This window comes from Pipistrellus kuhlii, unplaced genomic scaffold (assembly GCF_014108245.1).
Source record: "Pipistrellus kuhlii isolate mPipKuh1 unplaced genomic scaffold, mPipKuh1.p scaffold_m20_p_24, whole genome shotgun sequence".
Lineage (NCBI taxonomy): Eukaryota > Metazoa > Chordata > Mammalia > Chiroptera > Vespertilionidae > Pipistrellus > Pipistrellus kuhlii.
The window spans coordinates 10,562,588-10,578,378 of record NW_023425523.1 but is presented as its reverse complement, the minus strand read 5'-3'; the positions used below and the strand labels follow the sequence as shown (position 1 = coordinate 10,578,378).

Below are 15,791 nucleotides of genomic sequence, written 5' to 3'. Positions count from 1 at the left end.
ATGAGAAGGCTAGAAGTTAACTGGCTTACACGCCGGTGGGGCGAGGAGAGGCAGAGGCATGGCAGCTGGCGAGAAGGTAAAGGTGAAGGGCAGGGGAGGCAGGGCTGCGATGCCCAAACAACGCGGTGAGGCCCCTGATGCTCTCAGCATCAGATGACAGGGGCAGTGGCCCGTGTGTGCTGTCGCCAGATCCGACATCTCTGGAGCCCGGCTACCATGGCCTGGCCAAGACTGACACACCAACAGCGAGCTGCCCCGAGGGAGGTGACAATACAGTCCAAAGGCAGTGCCTTTATGGCCCAGCAGCTATGTACTATGGCCTACATCCAACCTCCGAGGGCCACTCGTTCTAAGGTAACCCGTGGCCAGTCAGCTGAGCAGGGTGGCACCCCTGGCCCTGGGCAATAAGAACACACATGTGTCATGTGGCGGGCGTGATGAAAAGCGCTCTGCTCAGAGGGCCCGTCTCAGGCTCACTGTAACCCCAGCGAATAGCTCGTTTTACAGATGAGAAGAATGGGCGGTTAAGTAGCTTGCCCCAAAGCCCGCTGCTGACTCAATCATAAAGACGCAGTGCATGTTGGTTGGGTGGACAGATGGATGGATGGCTGGAAGGACAGATGGACAAAGGAAAGGCCAGCTTGACAGATGGCTCCAGGGTCACCCTACTCCTCGGACTGAACTGGGCCTTCCGCCTGATGGAGGAAGCAGGAAGCTAGGGTGGCTGCCCATGAACAGAACGGCATCTACAAACACTTGCAACCCGCTATGTTGTTGGAAGTGGAGGAAAAAGTCCAGCCGGTAAGGCTCAGTGGTTGACCTATGCACCAGGAGGTCACAGTTCAATTCCTGGTCAGGGCACATGCCTGGGTTGCAGGCTGGATCCTCAGTGTGGGGCGCCTAAGAGGCAGCCCATTAATGATTCTTTCTCATCACTGATGTTTCTGTCTCTCTCTCCCTCCCCCTTCCTCTCTCAAGTCAATAAAGATATTTTAAAAATATTAAAAACAAAAGAAAGGGGAGGGAAAATAAGAACACCAACTTTCCATTAGACAAAGAAAGGGTCCCTCTCTGTCTTTACATTTTCAAACTCGTAAAAATGAACAGCCCCAGCGAGGCGGAGGCCGCTGCCTCCCAGGGCTGCGGGGGTGTCTCCCGGGCGTTTATGGGGCCAAGTTTTCAGGGAGAAGAGAAACAGGACCCGCGGGGCTCACACCCGGAGCGGGACAGGCGCCGCATAAAGGCTCTCTCCTCGCGTCTGGCTCTGCTTTGTTTAAAGCAGGATGGGGTTCTATGTCTGCACTTCTCGCTGCCTGACGAAACCCAGACGCCGGGGCCTCTGCCCTCAGGAAAATAATGTGAATCAGCCGGCGCTGCAGCAAAGAGAGCCCGCACTCCCCGCGCAGGGCGCTGCACCGAGCCTTCAGGAAAAGGCACATTTTTAATCTCTCGAGAGTGGGAAAGAGGACCAAGTGGGGCTTTGCACCTCGTTCTAAGTCTAGCCTGGAGGTCTGGAGCGTCTCCCTGAAGCTCTGCTTTTAGGCAGACGACTGAGGCGCTCCAGCTGGTCACCGGCGATACCAGCCACCAAAGCACGCCCCTCGGCAGGCCGCTTGACATGTTCTGGGGACGTGGGAGAGCAGCCGCCTTGCTAGCACAGCTCAGGAGCAGGGATCCCTTCCCTGGAAAGCAAAGGGATCAGTTTTCCATCCCTGTGAGCCTCAGGGGTGGGACAAAAGCCAGCCAGCTCCAGCCCACGCACATCCAGTCAGAAGAAGGTGGGAACTGTGACCTGGAGACCTCGTTTCACCTGGGTCCTTCCCAAACAGCAGTGAGCAGTGCTCCACCCCCTCCTCCATCCCCCGCCAGTCACAGCTTCAGACCTGGCTCAACCCAAGGCTGACGCTAGAAGGACAACCTTTCTCCCCTTTGGCCATACCCCGGGCCCTGGCCCCAAGGTCGCTGTGGCATAGGAAGAAGAGATGGGGGAACGCCCAGATGGTTCCCAGCTGCCTGGAGATGACACCTGTCACTTTCTCTCCCATGTTACTGACCAACACTGGTCACAAGGCCCCAACCAAAATGCGCGAGGCTGGAAGATGGGGAGTGTGTGCCAATCTAGTGAGCTCTCATCTCTGCCCCCTCATCTCAAGCCCTGATCTCTCACTCCCAAGGATTGAAGGCAACTTTCAAATTCCACCCCAAATACAATCTCCTCACTCGGGTCCCTCGCGCCAACGTCCCTACCTCTCTACTGTCTTACCACACGGCTAAGCACTGGCTCTGAACAGTGTGCCCCCTGATGATGATCTGAACTGCACTGTTTAATAAAAAGAAATCCTATTTCTTGCTCCTTGGAGGCAGGGTCGAACGTAGGTTGCCTTCAACTATAAGGGACAGAAAACACCAGCTCAGCTGGTGAAAACAGTGAGGACAGGAGTGTGGCGGTCGGCCCGCTGGCTCAGCACTGGCTGTCATCAGGGGTCCCGGCTCCTCCCATCTGGTCCCCACTGACGGCCTCCACAGACCTGCTTACCTCACGGGGACAAGACGGCTGCCTGATTGCCAAGAACCTAGAGGAAGAAACTGTCTGTCCCTTCTATGTTTTGTTTCTTTTTTACTTTCTTTTTATTTATTTTTATTGCTTTTAGAGAGAGAGAGAGAGAGAGAGAGAGAGAGAGAGAGAGAGAGGGAGGAAGGAGAGGGAGACACAGAAAAAATAAGAGCCCTGACCGGGGATCAAACACACAACCTCGGTGTATCAAGACAATGCTCTAATCAACCTAGCTGCTACCTGGTCAGGGCTCTTCCGTGTTTCTTCTGAATAGAGATGAGGTCTTTCCCAGAATCCTCCCCAGCAGACTTCTCCTTATAGCTCACTGGCCAAAACTGTGCCGGACGCCCATGTCTAACCTGGGGCTGGAAGCGGGGTCACCTTCTGTGACTGGGAAGGAGAGGGCGAGTGTGGCATTCAAAGCAAATAAGGGCCCTGCCATGAAGAAGAGAGAGGGATGGCTACTGTGCAGGCAGCCAACAGTGTCTGCCATGGCAGGAGCCGATGTCATACATTTGTGTTTTCCCTAACTTGCCACCCCCACCCTGTGCTGGCACATAAGATAAGGGACTCAACAAATAGCTGCGGAATTGAGCTGAACCGGAAATTACCCTGCGGGTGTGAGAAAATTGGGAGCATTATCACAGAGTGGCACAATTGGACACGTGTGCCCAGCAACTGGACAGAGGGCCAAGAAATCCAAACAGATGCAGAAAAGCACTTAGCAGAAGAGGTTTGGGAAGCTCCGGTCCAAGCCCTAGGCTGGCCCAACTCCCAGTTCCACAGAGAGGGACAGGACCAGGCAGAGGGCTGGGCTGCTCCCCACAGGGCCCAGCTGGGCCTTCTCCTCAGCTCACCCCGGCGTCCGATGGCCAGCGGTCCACAGCCACCCGCCTGCTCAGGCTCAACGGAGGCTTGAGGGCAGGCGGGCGGTGCCTGGCAGGTAACAAATCCACTGAGTATGAAAACACACGCGGTCTGAGCCCTCCTTGGGCTGTGCTAATAGGTCCCCTTCCTTTTTCCTGCTCATCTGTGCCTGCCACCTCAGCTTTCCAGCCCAGTCCCCCAATTCTTTGGGCCACTGACAGCACTACAGACCCGAAAATACGCACACTGGAAGGGTACCCAGGCTGCACAGAGCCACACTGCACACCAGGCCCTAGAGGCCCATCAGTACCCAGTGTCTGAATCACGGGTCCAGGGTTTTAGTTATTTCAAGTTCTGGATTTCCTTTTCCTTCCTTTCTTTCTTTCTTAATTGCATTTAATGTCACTTTAATTATACACTTTAAAAGGGGTAAAATGATAAATTGTATGTTACATATATTTTTACATTAAAAAGAAAGAAACTTGACCCAGGCCACATAGCTCTACGCGGCAGCACCAGCATTAGAATTTAAATTGGATTTCCTTTTCTAAAACTGTAGCTGGCATTTCCCTGGCTACAGAAAGCTGTGTTAAATGCAGCCTACGATGAAAAGCTCATTGATTACGACATGCACTCAACACTCGATACAACACACTGACTGAGCAACTAGCAGGTGGAACCGTATGGCATTGCTGCTCTTGACCCACAAACGTGGCCATGTCTTCCAGTTCAACTAATATCTATGCCAACAGCAGGAAGAGGAGGGGCTGGCGACACCAGGACCAACGGCATAAGCCCTGTCCTGATGGAACTCTCTGTGTACTGCATGAAACCAAGAATTAAAAAGCAACCTCAGTCTTGAAGAAGGTAAGTCTAGCCTCACTACTCTGGCTCATTATGTGTCTATATTCATAACTGCTTGACTTCTTTGCTGACCTATAAACTACACAAGAATGATGGCTGTGCCTCCTTGTAGCACACAGCCAGGCACGAAGCAGAGCACCTTAGAGATTGGTTAACTTATTAATTCCTGTTACAACAGACAAGTGAGGGTGCCAGCAAGCTTCTGGCAGAGCGAGCTAACTAATCTTGGGCGGTGAGGACCAGGCACTTCCCCAGCTTGGCTGATGTGGTTGCCTTAGGTCTTCCCCACACAGGTCCTCACACCCCATAGAAGCTACCAGCAGCAGCAGGTAGGTGGGACTTCACAGGGACCATTTTAAATAGTTAAGAGAATAAACTACTTTCCAACACAATGAAGTATTTCAGAAACACCATTCGCATAAACAACTGGCATGCTAACTGCAAAGCATTCTTTGTTGGTCTCCTAAAGCAGGGTCCCCAAGGACGGGTATGAGGCGCTCTACTCTCCTCGGTTACCTTAGAATATTCACTTAAAAGCAGTAACAATGAAATTCTCGGAAAGTATTCGCTAATTCAGACACTTTACTAATTGAAACTCATCTTCCTCATTAGTCTATGTGTTAGGACTTCTACCTATTAAGAGAAAGTAGCGAAGATGGTCCTTAGAGCAACAGCCACCGAATTCTTCCGCGGGGCCCCTTCCGGTGGCAAGAACCTGGGTGTGTGAAACTAGAAACTAAAGAAATGACAATGTGAAGGGCAACCATAATCCAATTTAGTCTAATATGTGATATAAGTAAAATGTGAACATTTCAAAGCCTGCACCCCTGTTTTTTTAAGGTGGTTTTTTGTTTGTTTGTTTGTTTTAAATTCTCATTAGAGGTTATTTTTTTCATTATTTCTAGAGAGAGTGGAAGGGAGGGAGGAGGGAGAGACACAGATCAATTGGCTGCCTCGCACGTGCCCCTACCGGCACTGGGAAACCTGCAACCGAGGAACGTGCCTTTGATCGGGAATTGAACCCACAACCCTTCCGTCCATGGCCGACATTCTAGCCACTGAGCTAAATCGGCCAGAGCTGCACCCCTGATTTTTCCATCGGCCTGATATAATTTAACAAAAGTGCCAGCGGACACCACGGACCAGCAGGTCTCTTATCTACACTGCAGCATCTCCTGGAGAGCCAGCCCCGGACAGGCTGCACACATACGGAAGCGCCTGTCACCGTTCTCTGTGCCAGCACCCTGGTCACTGTTATGGAGCGTCCCGGACTCTCTTGACATGGCCAATGGTCATCAGGCCGTGTCCCCATGCCGAAAGCAAACAAAAACCTGTCGCCATCTCCAAAAGATGCCAAGGTCCCCCTCCAGCCTCGCTGCAGACCCTCCAGCATCTCTGGGATGCAGGCGGGGTGATCAGGACCCAGGAGATTATGCTCTGGGTGTCCTAAGAGAGTAGTTACGGTACTTAAAACCCTCCGCATGACTTCAGTCATCCTGCCGCTGACGACAGAGGAAGAGCCTCCGTGATTACAGCTGAAGGCCTCTGCGTTTGCACAAGAAAACCAGAGTCAGATTTCTGCTGGGCACCGCACCAGCACCGGGCCGTGGGGCTGCTGAATAAATCATGACGAGGCGGCAAACACGGTAACCATAAATCCACCATAACTGCCAGTCCTCGGGGCTCACATTGACTTAGTTCCCACCAAAGCTTGAATCTTGGCCTTGTGCTCCAATGAGGCCCGGCTCTCCCCAAATTCCAACGATGGGAAATGACAGCTCTGTGATGGGGTCGCCAGTGGGAAGGCCAATGTTTGGACCGTGTAATGTTTTCATTAAAACAAAGACGACACACACCAGTATCCTCTTCCGTTAAGGGGGTTTCCAGCCCTCCGTCCATTCTCCCCGCTCCCAGGCTGGTCCTCACCTCCGGAACAGGTCCCCTTTCAGATAAGAGGGTTACGCCAGAGAGCCAGAAAGATTCTTCAAAGCAAATTCAAGTCTGGAGGCACATTAGTTCTCGATCTACTTTCTCCCTCCAGACGCCCACTGCCCAGGGGAGCTACCCGGAAGGGCCCTGTTTGAGACAGGCGTGTGATAAGGGAGAAGGGCCGTGGCTGAGCACCCAGCTCCGGGCCATCCATCACCCGCAGCAACGGAGGGAAGGGAAAGAGCGGGCAGGGGGCTGGGAATGCGGGCTTGGTCTTTTGTAACAAAACGCCAGAAGGCAGATTGCAAAACTGTTCGGCAACATCAGGAGACATTAAGAAACAGTTCAGCAAATCATCTCTAAACGATGTCGTAAAGGGCTGTCTGTTTAGGGAGGAAGCCTAGAACGAATCTGTCTACACAATGACTCCTCTCAGAAACGAACAGACGTGTCCATCTGGGAAGCAGTGTTTCCAACAGGCCACCTATCCTCAAACCAATGGAAAACCATCCATCTCCAAACCAACAGAGAATCATCCATCTCCAACCAACAGAGAGCCACTGTGGAGCAAAACCAACCAGGACAACAGAAAGGCCTGGCACAGCACTGCCTGTAGATGCAGGCCGGCTCCGAGGAGCAGCAGCAGCCACCTGCTTGGGGGCTAAAGCCATCTCCACGGGGCCCAGCGCACCCCCTGCCTGGGACCTGCAGACTCGGGGACTCATGCAGAAGAGGTGACACTCGAGAAAAGTGCAAAGCGATGTCTCAGGGCTGAAGCAAAGGGGGAGCTACCTGTCACGGTGCCTCCCTGGGGTGAAGAGCCTGCACCCCACTGAGCTGACCCCCACAGCAGCTTCTGGGAGACAAGCCTCCCACTGGCCAGGGTCCTGAGCTGTCCCTCAGCTTCCCCTCCCATGGCTTCCTGAGAAGAGTCACTCTGGAAGGCTCAGAGCGGCCGAGTACAGAGCCAAGAGAAAGCGACCATTCCACCACCACCACCACCAGCACCAGCACCAGCACCAGCACCAGCACCAGCACCAGCACCAGCACACCCCAGCATTAGGGCCCTCCAAAAGCCTGGGACACATGCGCTCTCCTCCCTGCGGGAAGCATGAGACCGTTCTGTTTCTCACTTGTTCTGGCTCCCTAGAAATGCAGGGCTATGACATTCCCAACTCCCATAGCCGAGACAGCATCCCCGGCAGTTAATAAGGGCACTCCTCAATATACTCCCGGATTTTCAAAAGGAAGAACTTGCCCTTACGGACCCTCCTCCCCCTCGTCCCCCATCCCTGCCATTCATCTCTTCCTCCTAAAGGGCCCTTCGTCGGGGCTGCCGGTGCTATTCTTCATTCTCAGCCGCCAGAGAAGAGAACAAAACAGGAAGAAAGGATAGGATACTAAGTAATAATAACAAAAAAGACTTACCTTAGGGATAGAAAAGAGTTCCCTATTGCCCGTGTTCTTAATTAATCTATTTGTTAAAGATTAAAATACATATCAGGTGACTACTTAACGTGTTCTGTGTATGTGAGATGACAGGACAATGAGCGCTCGGAGCAGGCACGCAGATATCGAGTAAACAAACACGCGGAAGTCTTCTTAGAGAAGTACCATAAGAAGATTCTAACAGAGCGGTGGTCTCCGGACGGGTGTAGCAGGTCAACGGATGGTTAAGAAGGGTTGACCATGGTATGTGAATCCAGCAACCATCCCTCCAAACAGCGACTATTTTTTAAAATCGGGTCTAAAGGGGAACCTCCAATAGCTCCTGAGGTTTTAAAGAAAGTCACAGCCGTGAACCTGAGAAATAACCCACACTTTGAAATAATGTTTTGCCCAGCCAGTGTGCTCAGTGGTTGAGCATCGATCTATGAACCAGGAGGTCATGGTTCAATTCCCGGTCAGGGCACATGCCCGGGGTTGTGGGCTCCCGTATGGAGCGTGTCATCATTGATATTTCTCTCTCTCTCTCTCTCTCTCTCTTCCCTCTCCCTTCCTCTCTGAAATAAACAACATATTTTTTAAAAATAAATAATAATATTTTTATAACAAAAGCTGCTTCTTCAGGACTAGAGAAAAGAGTTCTCGCCGAAACCAGTTTGGCTCAGTGGTAGAGCATCGGTCTGCAGACTGAAAGGTCCCAGGTTCGATTCCGGTCAAAGGCATGTACATTGGTTGTGGGCACATCCCCAGTAGGGGTTGTGCAAGAGGCAGCTGGTTGATGTTTCTCTCTCATCGACGTTTCTAGCTCTCTATCTCTATCCCTTCCTCTCTGTAAAACATATTTAAAAAAAAAAAAAAAAGAGTTCTCTTTCTTGGATTAAGGTTTTGACTGTCAGAGTCAGCAACCTTAGAGGTGTCCTGGTCCAGTTCATTCTAAATGGGAGAATCATCTGGGAACTGAAAAGTCAGGAAAACTCTCAACTTTTGTTCTAGTCTGTGAACAAACAAGGACACTTGATTGAATCAGACACAAAATCCAGCATTTGTGGTTGTCCTCTCAACAAGCTTTAAATAGTCTTCATTTTAATTCAAAATTAGAACTAAACTAGTCAATAAAATATATGCATGCTTAGCTTGTTAAATTTGTGTTTTGGGAGAAAATATTCAGAATAAACAAGTCAATTCTTTTTGTAAAATACATTAAAATTTAAGGGTAGTGTTTTTATTATGACTCTTGCCCTTGATAAAGACAAAATTATCCCATTACATAGCTATTGAATGAGGCTCACGACTCCCCAGTAATTTCACAAATTACAGTTTCAACTAGCTATAAAGTAACCAAATCAATTCTGATTTGACCATAAAATTAAACCTAAAAAAATAGGGAAGTAAATCACCCCCTTTAAAATCAAGTTGTTGAACAATATATTCTGTATGTTTCCATTTCTGTCAGAAAAACATATGTGTATATCAAACTGTAAAGAATATACATCAGACTCAATATGGGGCATGGGCAGACAGGGGAACTTTCACATTTTACTTTCTGTCTGTACTATTTGACTTTTTAACAACTGTGATCTCTGTTAAAAAATTAAAATTAAAAAAATAAAGCTTACAAGTATAGGCTGCTTTGTGAAACTGAAACCAAGCTCTCATGGCTGTGTTTTTGTATACGCTTGCCCTAAAGCACTTTGTCTGCTGCTTTAAATTATGACTTCATTCAAATCAAAATTAAGGTTTCCTGATGTGAGTGTTGCACCTAAGAGGTTGCGAAATGTCATTCTCTGGACGTCTTTAAAAACAAAAACAAAATAAAACGAAAAAAAGGAGTCGTTGTACCTGGCCAGGACAGGATAGATATGGTTTGACCCAAAGCAATGAATTACTCAACTCCAGGTCTCCTGTTCCTCTTCCTACTGAAAGTCAATCAAGGTCACCAATGCAACCCATTCATGGGCAAACACATTGTGCAGACACGAATGGGCCTGGATAGCATCTTCATGCATGATAGGCCTGTCACCATCCCTGTACTCTCCTGGCCACTTGCAAAGGGGCTTGCTTTACCTCTGGCCTTAAATGATCATCTGGGGGCGGGGAAAGGAGCAGGGTTGTGTCCAGCAGCGCCTGGGTCACCTGGATGGTGGTGGGTGGGGCATCCGAGTGAATTTAATTAGAGTTAAAAGAGGGCTAGGCAGAAACTTTGTTTCAACTCGAGTTATTATAACGCTTTTATAAAGCTTTTTAAGGCGCATGTGACATCTGACCACATGCGCTTCCAGCCTGGGCAGAAGGAATATAATTTAATCTCTGGTTTAGGATCTTGCAGGGCCCCGAGGCTCATCATGCACTTCTGCCACTGTAATTACAGATGCGGAAGCAGCAGCGCCCGGGCTGCCGGTGGCCTGGAAGCTGCTTCCAGAGAAACCCTGGCTGCCACGCCTTGTGATTTGTGCCTTCGTGAAAGCAGAGATCCCAAAATAAAAGCCCAGTCCCGCCTCACTGAGGATGCGTTATGCGAAGCCCATTGCCATGGCTTTTGTTAGACGCCCGCCACTGTGGCCCCCTCGCTAAAGGATTCTTGAAGAGGGAACTTGGCCATGTGATTTCCTACAACTATAAGCTTGATTGTGATGCAGCCATTCATTCCTCTGGAAATCAGGGGGAATTCACACACAGGTGTCCTAAATTTCCTTAAAGTAAAAAAAACAAACAACTCTTTAGGAGGAATAGCTGTGCTCCCTTTGAAACAGCAAAGAAACAGGTGTCCAATCGTGGCGAATGAGGAGCTCCCAGAGGAACCTAAAAATGTGACTCAAGGAGCCGCAACCCAGGACGCACAAGGCCGGGACCCCGGAAGGCCAGCACCTGGGGCCACTTCATGCAGGGCCCAGGCCGGGCTCCAGGGAACCAAGCTAAGCCCGGATTCCAAACTCAACACACCCAAGCCAATCCTCCGTGTCCACGTGGTCCCACATGAACTGGTACTAAAACCACTGACAGCCGAAACCGGTTTGGCTCAATGGATAGAGCGTCGGCTTGGGGACTGAAAGGTCCCGGGTTCAATTCCGGTCAAGGGCATGTACCTTGGTTGTGGGCATATCCCCAGTAGGGGGTGTGCAAGAGGCAGCTGATCGATGACTCTCTCTCGTCGATGTTTCTAACTCGCTATCTCTCTCCCTTCCTCTCTGTACAAAATCAATAAAAATATATTTTTAAAACCACTGACAGTCGTTTCTCTAGTCTCTAAAGGGCGACTCCAGCACCGTTATGAGTCTGACTCTGAATTGTCAGGACTCTGCTGAGGAGAGAATGCCCTCCCCCTCCGAACGCTGCCCTCTGAAAGCACAGCCCCAATCCTCTGCCCAACCACTACCACCGCCATCGAACGTCAGTCTGTGGATGGCATTCAGAATGGATGTGAACTTGATGGGGGGAAAAGAACACACAAAACCCCCGACATCTTTATCTGCACTAACCTCTCAGTGCGTGTTAAGCCTTTGATTATGAAGGTAGCCCAGGACTGAGTCACAACAGATACGTGCAGAGACCTCAAAAATAGCATGCTCATAGAAAGATAAATAGCATATGATCTCACTCATTTGTGGAATATAATGACCAACATAAACTGAACAAAAGTAGATCCAGAGACAGAGAAACATCAATCAGAAGGTCAAACCTCAGGGAAAGTAGGGGAGGGTGGGGGTAAGGGAGAGAGATCAACCAAAGGACTTGTATGCATGCATATAAACCTAATCAATGAACACAGACAACAGGGCGGTGGGGGCAAGAATGGGAGGTGGGAGGTAATGGGGGAATAAGGACACATATGTAATATCTTAATCAATAAAGAAAATTTAAAAAATAGCATGTTCACTTTCATTAGGCCCAAATTATGGTAACTGTTAGACCTTGTTCTGTAATATTAAATGCTACGTCATAACCTTGGCTCTTAATATTTTGATAACTTGTGCTCCAATACAATTTATATTCTTTGTTATCCTATGCATTTGTATCTATGCCCTTTAAAGTGTCATCCTAAAAGGAGGTCTAGAGGCTTCACCAGATTGCCAAGGGATCCATGGCACAAAAAAAGGTTCGAGAACACTCCTGCCTGGAGCACTAGAGCCAAAACACATGGGTTCCAATCCAGCTCTGCCAATTTCTAGTTCTGTTCCTTTGAGCAAAAGGATTTAAACTCTCTGAGCCTTGAATTTCCCCATCTTGACTGAGGGAGTCAACACAGAAACTACCATACCTACCTCGTTCATCAACAACTTAACCAAACACCTGTTACTCTGCGCCAGGCACAAGGCTGGGTTCTGGGGCTACAGCAATGAACACGACAGAGAGGAAGGGCTCTTCGGTACTTTCCACAGAAGGTCAGGCCACCGACACCGTTTAGCAGGGACTGGCGCATAAGCATTCTATAAACACTACAGTCCTACGGCTGAACCCACAACGTTTAGTGTTTAATTACGTGCTGATTTACATTGCTTCCCATGGAACTACTGTTGGTTCATCTAGCTCGTGCCCTCCCTACAAAGCATCACGCTCCCAGAGGGCACAGCGTGTTGGATGGAAGAGCACAGGATTTGGAACCAAATGAATGGCCCTGGCTTCGAAACCCCACTCTGCCACTGGCTAGCTCTGTGGCTATACCAGAGAGCATTGGCTGTCCCCCAAAATCCGTCCTCTACTTCCTCTACAGTAACAGAATTTCTAGATGTGTGCTGTGCACATGGACACTCAGAATTAAAAATAATATTTCCCAGCTTCCCTTGCAGCAAAGTATAGTCATGTGATCAAATTCTACCCAATGGGAATATAAGCAGAAGTGATGTGTATAACTTCCCAAGAAGTGTCCTGAAATTAAGATGGCTTGCCCTTTACCTACCCTTTTCCCTCTCAGCTCAGCCATCGGGGTCATGAGATGCCCTTGCGTGCATGTGGGGCAAGCCAGAAGGGGCCCGGATCCTCCCGCCGAGGAGCTCATTTCTAGCTGGTACAGTGACCCTCCGGCAAGTTCCTGCGCCTCCCTGGGCCCTCATCTACAGAAAGATGACCAGACAAGGTCTCTCTACCCAGCAAGGTTGTGTTGAGGAGTTAATGAGATGGGGCTTGCTTCACAGCAAGGGCTTGAGTTAGGAGAGGTGATATTGGCACTGTTCTTATCTCGCTGCAATGCAAAACGTTGGAGATTGAGACTTCTTAACACTGCCCCGGGGCCCAGAGGTGACTCCAGGATCACACACTTGAAAGGCATCCCAGGCACGCTAATCCGCCAGACAAGAACTCCCTCCTCAGACACTCCAGTCAGAAGGCCCCCAGGGAAGGGATGTGCACTCCCTCTGGGACTACTGATGGGAGATGGGTGTTTGTTCACTCTTTCATCACTATCCTCATCTATCCCCTCGGAATCTCGGAATCCCGGAATCCGGAATCCTTCCTCGGAGGGCCCTGACCCACCTCACTCCTCACTCAGCCTTCTTATCTCTCTGCCTTTGATCAGCCCAGCCCTGCCTCTGGACACACTCCCACAGGACATCAAAGTTCCCTTCTCTCGGTTGGAAACACCCTCTGGTCTCTCCCCAAAGAAGCTTCCTAACTAACTTGGAAGTAAGGGATCGCTTCCTGAGCCCCTCCTCTTCAAATAAAGGCTTCCCAAGCTCTCCAAATGAAATCCTGTCTTGTTGAGAAGACTACAGAACCATCAGCCGCCAACAGGCTCTTCTGAGTGGATCCACAGAGGTCCCAACCACCTCCATTGGGAGTGTTCTGTTGCTAACACTTCTAAAGCGATTTCGTCTTGTTTGCAGCATCAGCACTGGGCTGGGAGGCATAACTCTTCCTGGCAATGCAAAATCGAAATTTGCTTTATGTGCCTAAAGCTCATATTCATCTTTTTTGATAGTTCCCTCCCTGTTCCTCAGACACAAATCCTAGTCTGTCTCTCCCACCCAGTTGTCATCATCCTGTGTCACTGTCGCTCACACAGGCTGCTCCCAGGCACAGCCACGACGAGCGCGCGCGCGCGCTCTTTCTCTCTCTCCCTCTCCCTCCCTCCCTCTCTCTCTCTCTCTCTCTCTCTCTCTCTCTCTCTCCCTCCCTCCCTCCCTCCCTCTCTCTCTCTCTCTCTCTCTCTCTCCTTCTGCCCCTTCTCACAGTGGAACTTTACTCTCCTCCTCATGGTTCAACCAGGGCCAGGCTTCAGAAATGGAACAAGGGTGGCTGTGGCAGCCAATGGCTCCCAGTGGGGTGGGAAACCAGAGCTGCAACAGGAAGAAACAAGACAGTGGTCCAGAGGGCAGGAACCAGCACCCAGACAAGGAGAAAGGGAGGAACCGGGAGCAGAAAACACGGGCCTAATGATGTCAGAGGGGCCACGTGCATCTCGGAGATCCACCCTGAATCCCCCAGGGTCTCCTAACTCACATTGCTCTTCAGGAGGCTGGCTGCACCTCGGAGCAGTCTCACTTTGCAGAGCACTTGGCCTTACCCTACTGTTCACACACACACAATTTTACTCCAGGGTGTGACTCACATGGGCATAAAACCCGGGGATTCTTTGCTGTTTCCAAGTCACATTACACATTAATTTGCATGACACAGCAAGAACGCTGCCCCGTGAATCACTCCACCGCCAGACTGCAAGCAGGAAACAAGACCAGACCCCACCGTGGGTTATGTCCCCTTTCCAGTAGCCTTCTGCTCTCCAAGGTCCCCTCCACCGTGCTCTGAGCCCCTGAGGAAGGAGAAAAGAGGGGATGTCCCCCGGGGGGCCCAAAAGACCAGGCAGAGATGAACGTGTGTCCAAACCTCCCCGCTCTCACCACGTCTGGCTCCCGCCACCATCCCCCTCCAAGGCCACCTTGAGGCTCACTGTCCTCCACAGCAACTGTGTATTCACGAGGCTGGCATGAAGGGAAGACGGCAGCACAGGTGCCAGGGCCAACCAAGCTTCCACTCCACAGAGCCGCCGGCACAGGGAGCAGCAGGACTGACAGTCCCTGAGCAGCCCGAAGAAACAAAAGGCACAAATGTCACATCTCCTTGTTTCCCCATCAATGCTTCCCCCAGTCCTGGGCCCCACCCAACCACCTCGCCTTTTTCCCGCCTTCGCCTCACAGCCCGGCCCACACTGACTGGATCCTCCTGGAGGGCTTTCCTTGTTGGTCCTCCCGAGTCCACGTGAATCACTAATTGCTGACTTACACCCCGACGCTAAGCGAATGACAAACAGAGAATCACAAGTGGCAATCGGATCGTTAGGACTGGCGAGCAGAGAGCTTCCTGCCTCCTGAGTCCACCTGAGCACACGGAGACACCGTCCTAACCCGCACCCGGCAGAGGTCTGCTGCCTGCACCGCCACCGGCCCGGGGTGTGTGCATGCGCTGGGCAGGGCGGGCTGGCACCAATGAATTAACACGCTGCTTCCTTCACGCGCTACGCACTGGGATTACCTAGGACAACGAAGTCGGATGCCTGAGTCACCCTCTCAGAGACTCTGGTTGAATTGGTCTGGGGTTGCCTCCTGGACTTTTATGTTTAATGTATTTTTTTAATTGATTTTAGAAAGGGAGAGGGAAAGAGATAGGAACATCAATGATGAGAGAGAATCCTTGACCGGCTGCCCCCTGCATGCTCCACACTGGGAATGGAGCCCACAACCCAGGCATGTGCCCTGACTGGGAATCGAACCCTGACCTCCTGGCTCACAGGTCCATGCTTATTTAGCCATTGAGCCATGATGGCTGGGCCCGCCTGGACTTTTAAAAGCTCCCCCAGTGATCCCAACCTGCACCCAAGTTTGCAAACCACGGACTGCACACATTTATGATGTGTCCAGACATTTTTTAAAAACGGTCAAGATGTTCAGAAGACTCACGGCCTTCCACTGCCAAGAAAGGCCCTTGGAGGCCTCGTCCCAGGCTATGGAGGCTCAGACGTGAGTCCTGTCAGTCCCGGTGAGGCCCAACCTGGAGCCCGGTTCTCTAACCCCAGGCTCCGTTCTCCGTCCACCCACCTGGGCGCTCTCCCCAGGGTGTAGACAAGGCATGAAAGCAATCTCCACTGCCAGCAGGTCATGGACAAACCCCACCAATACCAGAAACCTGGACTTGGAGGTGCAGA

The 15,791-nt window shown here is 50.7% G+C and overlaps 1 protein-coding gene across 5 annotated transcripts in view; it reads right to left on the bottom strand.

Moving 5' to 3' along the window:
* Positions 1–15,791, bottom strand: part of IGSF3 (immunoglobulin superfamily member 3) — a 79,722-nt gene that overhangs the window by 61,479 nt on the left and 2,452 nt on the right. The gene's annotated exons all lie outside the window — the stretch shown is intronic.